This window comes from Podarcis melisellensis (assembly GCF_964234715.1).
Source record: "Podarcis melisellensis genome assembly, chromosome: 9".
Lineage (NCBI taxonomy): Eukaryota > Metazoa > Chordata > Lepidosauria > Squamata > Lacertidae > Podarcis > Podarcis melisellensis.
In genome coordinates this window covers 20,986,161-20,995,678 of record NC_138541.1, presented here as the reverse complement: position 1 = coordinate 20,995,678, position 9,518 = coordinate 20,986,161, and positions in this window count along the sequence as shown.

Genomic DNA, 9,518 nt, shown 5'->3' with positions numbered 1-9,518 from the left:
GTCTAAAACACAACCCATACCTGTTGCCCAACAACCTGTTTGTGCAACCTCAGTGGTCCATTGGCAATACCATATTAATCCCCTTTGGAAGCACCCTATAGTTTCTCATGCCAAGGCTACATTAGAAGATTTCCACGTTCTAAATGTGTTTGATAGTTTATATTTTTAGTTCCTTACTTAGACCTGCTGCGTGACTAAGATTAACTGGAAATCTCACATCATAAATTACACAGAGAATGCTGTAGAGGTAGTAGCCCTCCATTTATCAGAGGTGAGTGTTGAGAGAAGGTAAAAGAACAGCAATTTTCTGCAATACTCGCTACTTGGCCATGTTTACTGGAAATCAGACATAAATCAGCACATCATCTCCCAAAGAGAGGCCTTCAATGGCTTCCATCTTTACTTTGCCAAATCCTGAAGGAACAGGAATTCTGACTTTGAAGCATATTTGTTTAACAGGGGGGAGGCATGCTTGGGTGGAGCAAATTCATCCCAGTTGTTTAAACCATTCCATACTAATGGGACCTGGAGCAAAATGTGCCACTGTATTCTCTCTACTAAAAGGAGTTTTCCTATTCAAGGGTGCAGCCAACCAGTTCCTCTAAACAGTAGATTCCACTCCTCTCCCCACCCCCAGGTTCTGTTTCCTTTTCCAATTGTTAATTTAATCTACAATTGTTAGTGTTTACTAAGCATGCTCATTCCTGTGTGTGTGTGTGTGTGTTTAATTAAATTCATGCTTTTATAAATCTCAGGGTTTTCATAAGTAAGCTGGTATCTGATTCTTTGTCTCAGATGCCCCGTTTTGCTGAAAATTCTATCAGCACCCATCACAAGAGTTCATTATTAGAAGGAGTGATAGACGTTGCCACTTCAGCCCCAGCCTTCTCTTCCTTAACCACCACCCAAATTGTTTGTTTGTTTGTTTGTATTCCAAGCTTTATATACCCCTTGACTGTAATAAAACTTAAAAGTTGTTTCCAGAAAGAAGAAAACAACAAAGCTACTGGTAAAAAAAAACCCAAATACTTTAAACATTCAAAAAATAATTTGCATTGTTAGATTAAAATAATTTAAATTTAATCCCCATTATCGCTGCTGCTGCTGCTGCTGGCTTCAAAATGTTATTGTTCTCTTACATATTATGCATTGCCTGAAGACTGTGAATTAGAAAAAACAACAAATGAGCACCTGATTTTGTGCCATGTTTATTTTCTGCTATTTGGGGTTTTTTAAAAAAACGCTTTTGCTATCTTAGTATGTTTTTGCTAATTAGTATGCAATGCCAAATATTATTTTTAATCACATTTCTGCTGGGAACACGATTCTGTTGAAGGTGTGGAATATAAATAGTATGTATAGACAAACAAACGAAAGCACCCTGGAATCAAATTTGAATAATGGGGCTACACACGTTTAAAATAAATAAACCTTCCCAAATAAGGGAAAACTTGTGTGTTTGTGTTTGTGTGTGTGTGTGTGTGTGTGTGTGTGTGTGTGTTGTTTGTTTCACGTTGCTGGAGTCTGCATTGTTGTGGATGAAAATGATTATATTGGTAAGGCATCTGGGGAGGTGAGTTTTGCTTTTTTAGTATCAGTGATCTTAAAATAACATCAAATCCTAGTTAGGCTGTGTGTGTATGTTTTAAAAGTGCCCCTGACAAAAATGTTTTGGGCCTAATGTAAATATTTTGGTACACCTAAAGATCTCCTGCATTGCATGCAGAGCCCTTACTACCATTAGGCATAGTGAGGCACTCACCTCAGGTGCATGGTCTGTCTTGAACCCCACCCCCCCATTAACCTTCTGTATCTGATGCAGTGGAGCAGGCATAGGCAAACTCGGCCCTCCAGATGTTTTCAGACTACAATTCCCATTATCCCTGACCACTGGTCCTGTTAGCTAGGGATCATGGGAGTTGTAGTCCCAAAACATCTGAAGGGTCGAGTTTGCCTATGCCTGCAGTGGAGGATGCTATCCAGTAGCTAGCAATGAAGTAAAAATGGACTGCCAGCTTCTGTATGTGAAATGTCGTTTGCCTCAGACACATATCTGCCTACATATTTCACCCCAGAACCTATGGCTGCGGTAAGCAGTGTGGTGCCATCCAGATGTTGCTGGATGTTGAGAGATGGAGTCGCAACAAAACCTGGAATGCACCACGTTGCCTACTCTTGCACTACAGGTACAAACAATGGGAAATGTTTGCACCTAGCAATCCGAATGTGAGTTATGACGTTTGCTCCAGTGAACTTGTCCTGGCATTCCAAATCACAGCGCACCAAGTTGCACGTAGGGTTGAACAGGGGTGGGAAATTCCTATGCCTTTTTTGGGCTTGGATTTCAGGGAAGGGATACTTCCAATAGCAGCCAGAAGCTTCTTTTACTAGTATAAATATACACACAAGATGGTTTGAGCATTGTAATAGGCACGTTTCAAAGCAATTACGTTCATTTAAACCTTTTAGGCTTGACAATAACCTTCAAGGTTCAGTGTGCCGCTTTGTAAATATTTGACTTTTTATAGGGGCAGATTGAGAGCTAGCTGCTCCAGCATTTATTTTTCCATTACAAGGTAGTATGAAATGGCTGCCTGGGTTTGGGGATGGGGGCAGGGAGCCATTTACCAGAATGTGTACAACACTTTATATTCTAATGACCTGAATAATGCATCACAAAGTTTTTATTTTTGGATATCATGGCAGCTGAATTAACACTTTGGTGCATATTTCATATAAACTGAGACCCTTGTTGCTGTTCCTGCTATTAAGTGTGCATGTTTTAATATTTAGTGGGACACGTTACCTAATGAGAAGAAGTCACTGCAGAGGTGGGGGACCTCTGGTCCTCCAGATCTTACTGGGCTACTTTATCCCTGACCACTGACCATACTGACTGGTGCTGATGGGAGCTGGAGTTCAAACCCATCTAGAGCACTACCAGTTCTCTATCACTGGGCTGCTGTCCAACCTGCGCCAGCAAATCAGTTATCATCTTAGCAAAACCACAGGACTCGCTGCCCATGACAGCAACTGTAAGCATAATTTTGTTTCATTATCTAAGCTCGACACTGTTGGCTGAATGTTTTTGCCTCTCCCCTTGCCATATCCTTCCCACTGCTATGGGATTACGAAATTGGATCAAAACTGAACAAAATGTAACCTCCTGCTTCTCAGATAAATGAAAGATAACCTTCGTTGAGACAGGCACACGCCGACGCAGCCAGGCACTGATACGCCTATTTCCGTAGGCTAAACAAGTTCATCTGGCAGATAAAACTGATTCTCAAGGGCATTCCTATTACTGTTAATCGCGTTCCAAACAAATGGTGGCACCATCCAAACAAGTGTTTATATTTCAAGCCAAAACAGGGGTAGGGGGGAAGTCATAACAGTTTAGTGGTAGAGCACATGCTTTGTCTGAAGGTTCAATCGCCAGCATTTGCAGTTAGGGCTGGGAGAGGCCTCTTCAGAGAACCACTGACAGTCCGTGTTGTCAATATTGACCTAAAAAGACAGTACAGTCATACCTCGGGTTACAGACGCTTCAGGTTGCGGTTTTTTTGGGTTACAGACCAACCGAAACCTGGAAGTACCGGAATGGGTTACTTCCGGGTTTTCATGGTCGAGCATGCACAAAAGTGCTAAATCGCGCTTTGCACATGCACAGAAGCGCCAAATTGCAACCCACGTATGTGCAGACGCGCCGCTGCGGGTTGCGAACGTGCATCCCACATTGATCACGTTTACAACCCAAGCATCCACTGTATAAGGCATCTTCCAACACAGGCGGATTTAGAGTAGTGTGATCAGTTCTGCAGAACTGGGCGCCGAGCCTAGGGGGTGCCGCAGGGCATCACAACTAAGACATAGTGAATTAAGCAGAATGAAAGGCAAGACGTAGGAGGGTGCCAGATTTTGGCCTGGCTCAGGGTGCCCTTGAAATTTGAAAGAGCAAAGCCTGCCCCTGCTTCTAATGTTCTTAAAGACACTCATGTAAGGGAATGGCTACTTGTTTTCCCCAGAACCTAGAACCAGCCAGGAATCATGCAAATGGACATTTCTCTAATGCTTGTTAATGTCTCCGGTGCTGCTCCTTTCCCTCAGCCAACATGTAGGGGGGGGGCAATTCCTCCCAACAATTGCCCCAGGGGCAAAAAGATGCTTCACCTTTTCTTCCTCTCCAAAGTGAAAATGGAGGAAGAGCACCAACAACCACTCCCCCACCCACCCCCTTTTTTTTTTTGCGGATAGAATTTGTACACAGTAGATGCACCGGTGCATGCATCAACAGTGCAAGACTGAAAGTATAAAACTGTACTAAAAACTTTTTCTAATGCCTTGGAATTGGCTATATTTATTCAGTTTCAGAAGAAAGAAGTACAGTACAATCCAAACATTGTAAGACCTGAGCATGGAAATCAAACCTTAGAAATGAAGCCATAATGCAATTCTCGAGGTCCTCGCCCAGATGCTTCCTTTGAGAAGGAGAAATAAGCAAGTCAGCTTTATCGTGCTTAGATCTGACTTTATAGAATTGCTCAGGGAACAAAGGCAGGGCAGTGAAAAGGCTTCAGGGCACAATGGAAGCCTGAATTCTGAAAACCTCCATCCCAAGATTCAAAAGGTATAGGAGTATTGGGTGGAATACAGCATCAAGCTAATGCAATTGTTCTGCCGGTGCAAGCATTTCCGCTTGCCAGGTGGAAAAATCTCTGCTCTGCTCCCCTGCCCCATGATGCTCTGGAGGTTCTCCTGACCCTCCCAAGCAGATCTGGGGAAGAGGAAAGCCCCATACAGTGGTACCTCGGGTTACATACGCTTCAGGTCACAGACTCCGCTAACCCAGAAATAGTACCTCGGGTTAAGAACTTTGCTTCAGGATGAGAACAGAAATCATGCTCTGGCAGTGCGGCGGCAGCAGGAGACCCCATTAGCTAAAGTGCTTCTTCAGGGGAAATGCCCCATTGAACTCAATGTATAGGTTAAGAACGGACCTCTGGAACAAATTAAGTACTTAACCCGAGGTACCACTGTACTAGCAGAACTTGTTGCATTGGCTTTCACTAGTACAACGTAGCTGAATCCGGCCCCATAGACCAAGGTTTAGAATCCAGGCCTTGACAACAGTAGCACATTAAGATCAACAAATCTACTATAGCATAAAGTTTCAAAGTCTGGCGTTCTCTTCATGAGATGCATGAGATGTTATTCTCAGTTGGCATACAGACACAGTGACCTATAGAGGAAAAATGCAAACAGGGGTTCAAGTAGCAATGAAGCACAAAAGCAGAGTCTGCAAAAAAAATCAACTGAAGCTTAAACATATCCAAACAAGCATAGCAACTATTCACAACAGCAATAATTCATAACAAGCACCCTGTAATTGCCGTGGGGATTGCTGTGATTTTGCTTGTCCAAGATCTTTCACACTTCTCTAATGGTGTTTTTGCACTAGGCAACTTTTCAGCTGAACGCCCCATAGAAGTGCCCTTCCTATTGCAAGATTTGCATTTATTTTGTGTTAAGTTTTATTATTCAACTTGCAAAATTATTCTCGTCGCGATGCCTCACCCGTTAGTATGCATTTTTTCCTCTATTCATGGCTGCACTTCCAGGTCACAGCTGCATGGGTTGCTAAGGCACCATCGCTGCAGGTTGAGAGACGAGCACAGCTTGTCTGGAACTTGTACACACTGCACTTTCCTTGTAGTGGCAGCTTGATGACATGCTCTCCTCCCCTATCAATTTTCTTTGCACAGAGATGAATTGCCCAGACACCCCCCACTATGTCAACTTTTAAAAAAGAAATGGGTGTATAGCCTGCGGGAGAGTTGAGGGCCTGCGAGATAGGCATGGAGAACTGAACCTGGCTCCTGGGCGGCATACACCCCTGCTATATACAACGTCACAAACTGTTTTCCACATATATACTCCAGTTTAGCAATTGGTGTAAGAGCCAGCTGTTTTGTTCAGATAGTCAGGTGTAGGAATGACTTTGTCTGAAAATATTGCTGCTAAGCTTATCCACATTTCTTTTAGTAGAGTACAGGGTCAGATTTAAGGTGCTGCTTTTGACCCTTAAAGCCCTTCACGGCCTAGGACCCTCGTACCTATGGGACCGCCTCTCCTGGTATGCCCCATGGAGAGCCTCAAGGTCCATAAATAGAAAGACCTTAGTGGTCCCGGGCCCTAAGGAAGTTAGATTGGCTTCAACCAGAGCCAGTGCCTTTTCAACTCTGGCTCCGGCCTGGTGGAACGCTCTGCCTCATGAGACCAGGGCCCTGCAGGATCTGATTTCTTTCCGCAGGGCTTGTAAGACAAATTGTTCTGCCTGGCCTTTGGCTTGGAGCCAATTTGATTCCCTCCCTCTCTTTCTTTTTTCCTTTCCTTCTCCTCCTGTGATGAGGCTACATTTTAATATTTTAATGTTGTACAGTATTTTAATTTTGTTTTTAAGTTGTAATCATTCAACTTGTTTTTATTATTGCTCTGAGCCTGGCCTTGGAGGAGGGCAGGGTATAAATAATAATAATAATAATAATAATAATAATAATAATAATAATTGTACCTAAATCTCATGTTGTTCCTTGATCTTGGCAAGAAGTGACTTCTTCTCTCTCTTTTTGTGTGTGTGCTAAAAATACAATCAATTATCACACATTATATTGATTATTATATACACCTACACATACATATTTCAGGTTTCCTAAGTGACCAGTGTATAGATAGATATGTACAACAGTGCATAAAAATACAGTAAAATATCAAGCACTAATAATCCACAGTCCACTATGTTGGAGAAGCTGTGGAGAGTCAGGTGCCTATTTTCATATCAATTCAGGTCATGCTGGAATTCGGGGGCAGAGGAGGGGAGGGGGGAAGATTAAGAATAAGTCCAACTTCTTATCTGAATGGCACTAGCGAACTTGAACAACAATTGCATCAATGGAAAAACTGACATAAAAGCTGGAAGATGGGAAGAATGTTAAAAAAGCAACATAGTATCTCTTTATTGTATACGTAGCACAAAAGGAAAATACCAGACAACCACTGGCAGCAAACAAAAATGGAGAATTCCAGTTATGAGAACAAATGTTTAATTGTACAACAGAGATTGAATCACTGCTTTTAACTACATGGTATTTATATATCTATGAAATCATATGTTGTTTTGCTTTTACCAGAAAAGCAAATCAAAATTGTTTTGTCAAAAAACTGTAACAATACTTATATAGTAACACTTCAAAAATTATGTTGCAGGAATACTGCAAAGGACACAATTATTTATACATACAGTATATATTTGTGTATCATTTTATATACAAATAGTCCAGCTTTTTTTGAAGAAAACCACCACCAATGCATGAGCAGTTTGGATATAAGCAGGTGAGGCAAAGTCATCTGAGCAAAGCTGAATTGGATTGAGAACTTGCCACTTGAGAACTAACCTCTGACCCCTAGTCAGAGGTTAAAAATGGGTTCTTCCTGCCAAACATTTATATTTATATTTAAGCAGACGTACACCTGAGCTTTCTTACATTACATTGACATGTGCTTATTGGTGCAAGTCTATCAAATATGTGTGAGAGACTCTTTGTTAACCAAGATAGCTTTGAATTTGGGGTGGCTTTCGTCATGTCCGTTTAACTCTATTACACTTAATTCTGACTAAGCCAGCCTTAATCCAGCGCTTACATCACAGAAAAGATCTACCTAATGGATTAACCCAGATTAAATGGTTCAAAATAACTAACACTGCTTTAAATTATTTTGGAAAATGTGTGGGAAGCCAAGACATTAAATAAAAGCAGAACCAGAAGCTAGAACTTTTGTTTTTCCCCCAATACAAAACAACCCTTACTATACATTTTCTGGTGTATTTATAGACATATATTATGGGAGAGCTAAAGAAAATAGCAGTAAAACTGCAATCGTTTACCCACTTAGCTGGGGAAATGCCCCAGTGAACTCAATGTATAGGATTATACTCTGAAAAAATCAACTGCTATGACAGTTCAAACCAGAGATGGAGAACCTAACACCCAAGGGCCAAATGGTTATCCAAGCCTCTCTATGTTGCTCTTCAGATTCTCCCAAGGCCACACACCCCTTACATGCTGGAGGTGTTTTATCCTGGCTAAAACAGATCTGTGAACTGTGATAATGCTTCTTGCTTACATGTATGGAGGACAGAGAGAGGCGTGTATTGATTAAAGATGAAATTTATTTATTTGCTCTACCCACTTTTGCCCATGGAAGTTTCCTCGGAGCGGAACGTAGGGCAGAGTCTGAGTTGTTTCAGACTTTAAATGCTAAAAGCAAAAGCTTGAATGGTGTGTGGGAGAATAATGGAGCCATTGAAGCTCCTTCAGCAGAGGTTTATATAATTTTGACAAGGTGCCTCAGCTGCATTTGCACCAGCTGCAGTTTATGGGTTAAGCCCAAAGGAAGCCCCATATAGTGTGTGTTGCGGTAATCCAGTTTTGCGGTTACCCAAACCAAGATCACAGTGGGCTAGCTATCTCAGTCCAGGAATGGCCATAGCTGACTTACCAATTGAAGCTGGTAAAAGGAACTTCTCCATCACCAAGCCTACCAGCACCTTAAATGACAAAGATGGATCCACATACATGTTCCTTCAGAGGGAGTGTTACCCCACCCAACGCTAACTCCCAAATGTAAGAACCACTCACCCATAGGCCTCTGCCTTGCCAGGGTTGAAATGTAAGTTTATTGGTCCTCATCCAGCCCTCAGCTGAGGCTAGATACTGGTCCAGAGCATGCATGGCCACAAATTAAGATGTTTTTGGAGAAACAGAACTTTATGTCCCCAATGCTATGTAACAACTGTATGGAGCTGTTGAGAGCAGTCATTAGGAGGTTTGGAGCAAAGTGTCCTCAAATAGTGCCCTGCAGCACCACATAACATAAATGCCAAAGGGCTGATGAGAAGTCCCTCAGTTGATTCTGGAACAAATGGCGCAGGTAGGCTTGCTGCAGCTAGTAAAGCAGTGTCCCTGGCCCCAATCTCACAGAGCCCAGGAGAATACCTGGGGCCACATGCTGGAACAAGACAAGACTGGAGGCAAAAGTGGGCAGAGCAGCAATGTGACACTGAAACTAGGATGGCTACATTCCAGCCACATCAAGCCCGTCAAGCAATAAGCACTATCAAGAGCACAACAGTCAAGTGAGAGGTGGCGTGACTTGGGGAGTCATGGATGACCTCAGAAGAGCTTGAGTACCAGAAAGGGGAGTCGGAGGGGCTGCATTCAGGCCCCAGGGACCTAAAGGATCCCCATTTCCAGGCTTATTACTTCAAAATGCTCTGGTGCGTTTGGAGACTCTCCTGAGTGGACTTCTGCTCCAAACACCTGTCCTACCGCACCACCGATTGCATTGGGGACGTTTGGATTTATTTTTAAGTCCTAAGATGCATCATTCTTATGTTAAAGTTATGAGCGCCTCCGTTTCGATTTCAAAGCTGCCTCGTCTTATTTCCTCCGCAGAGTCCT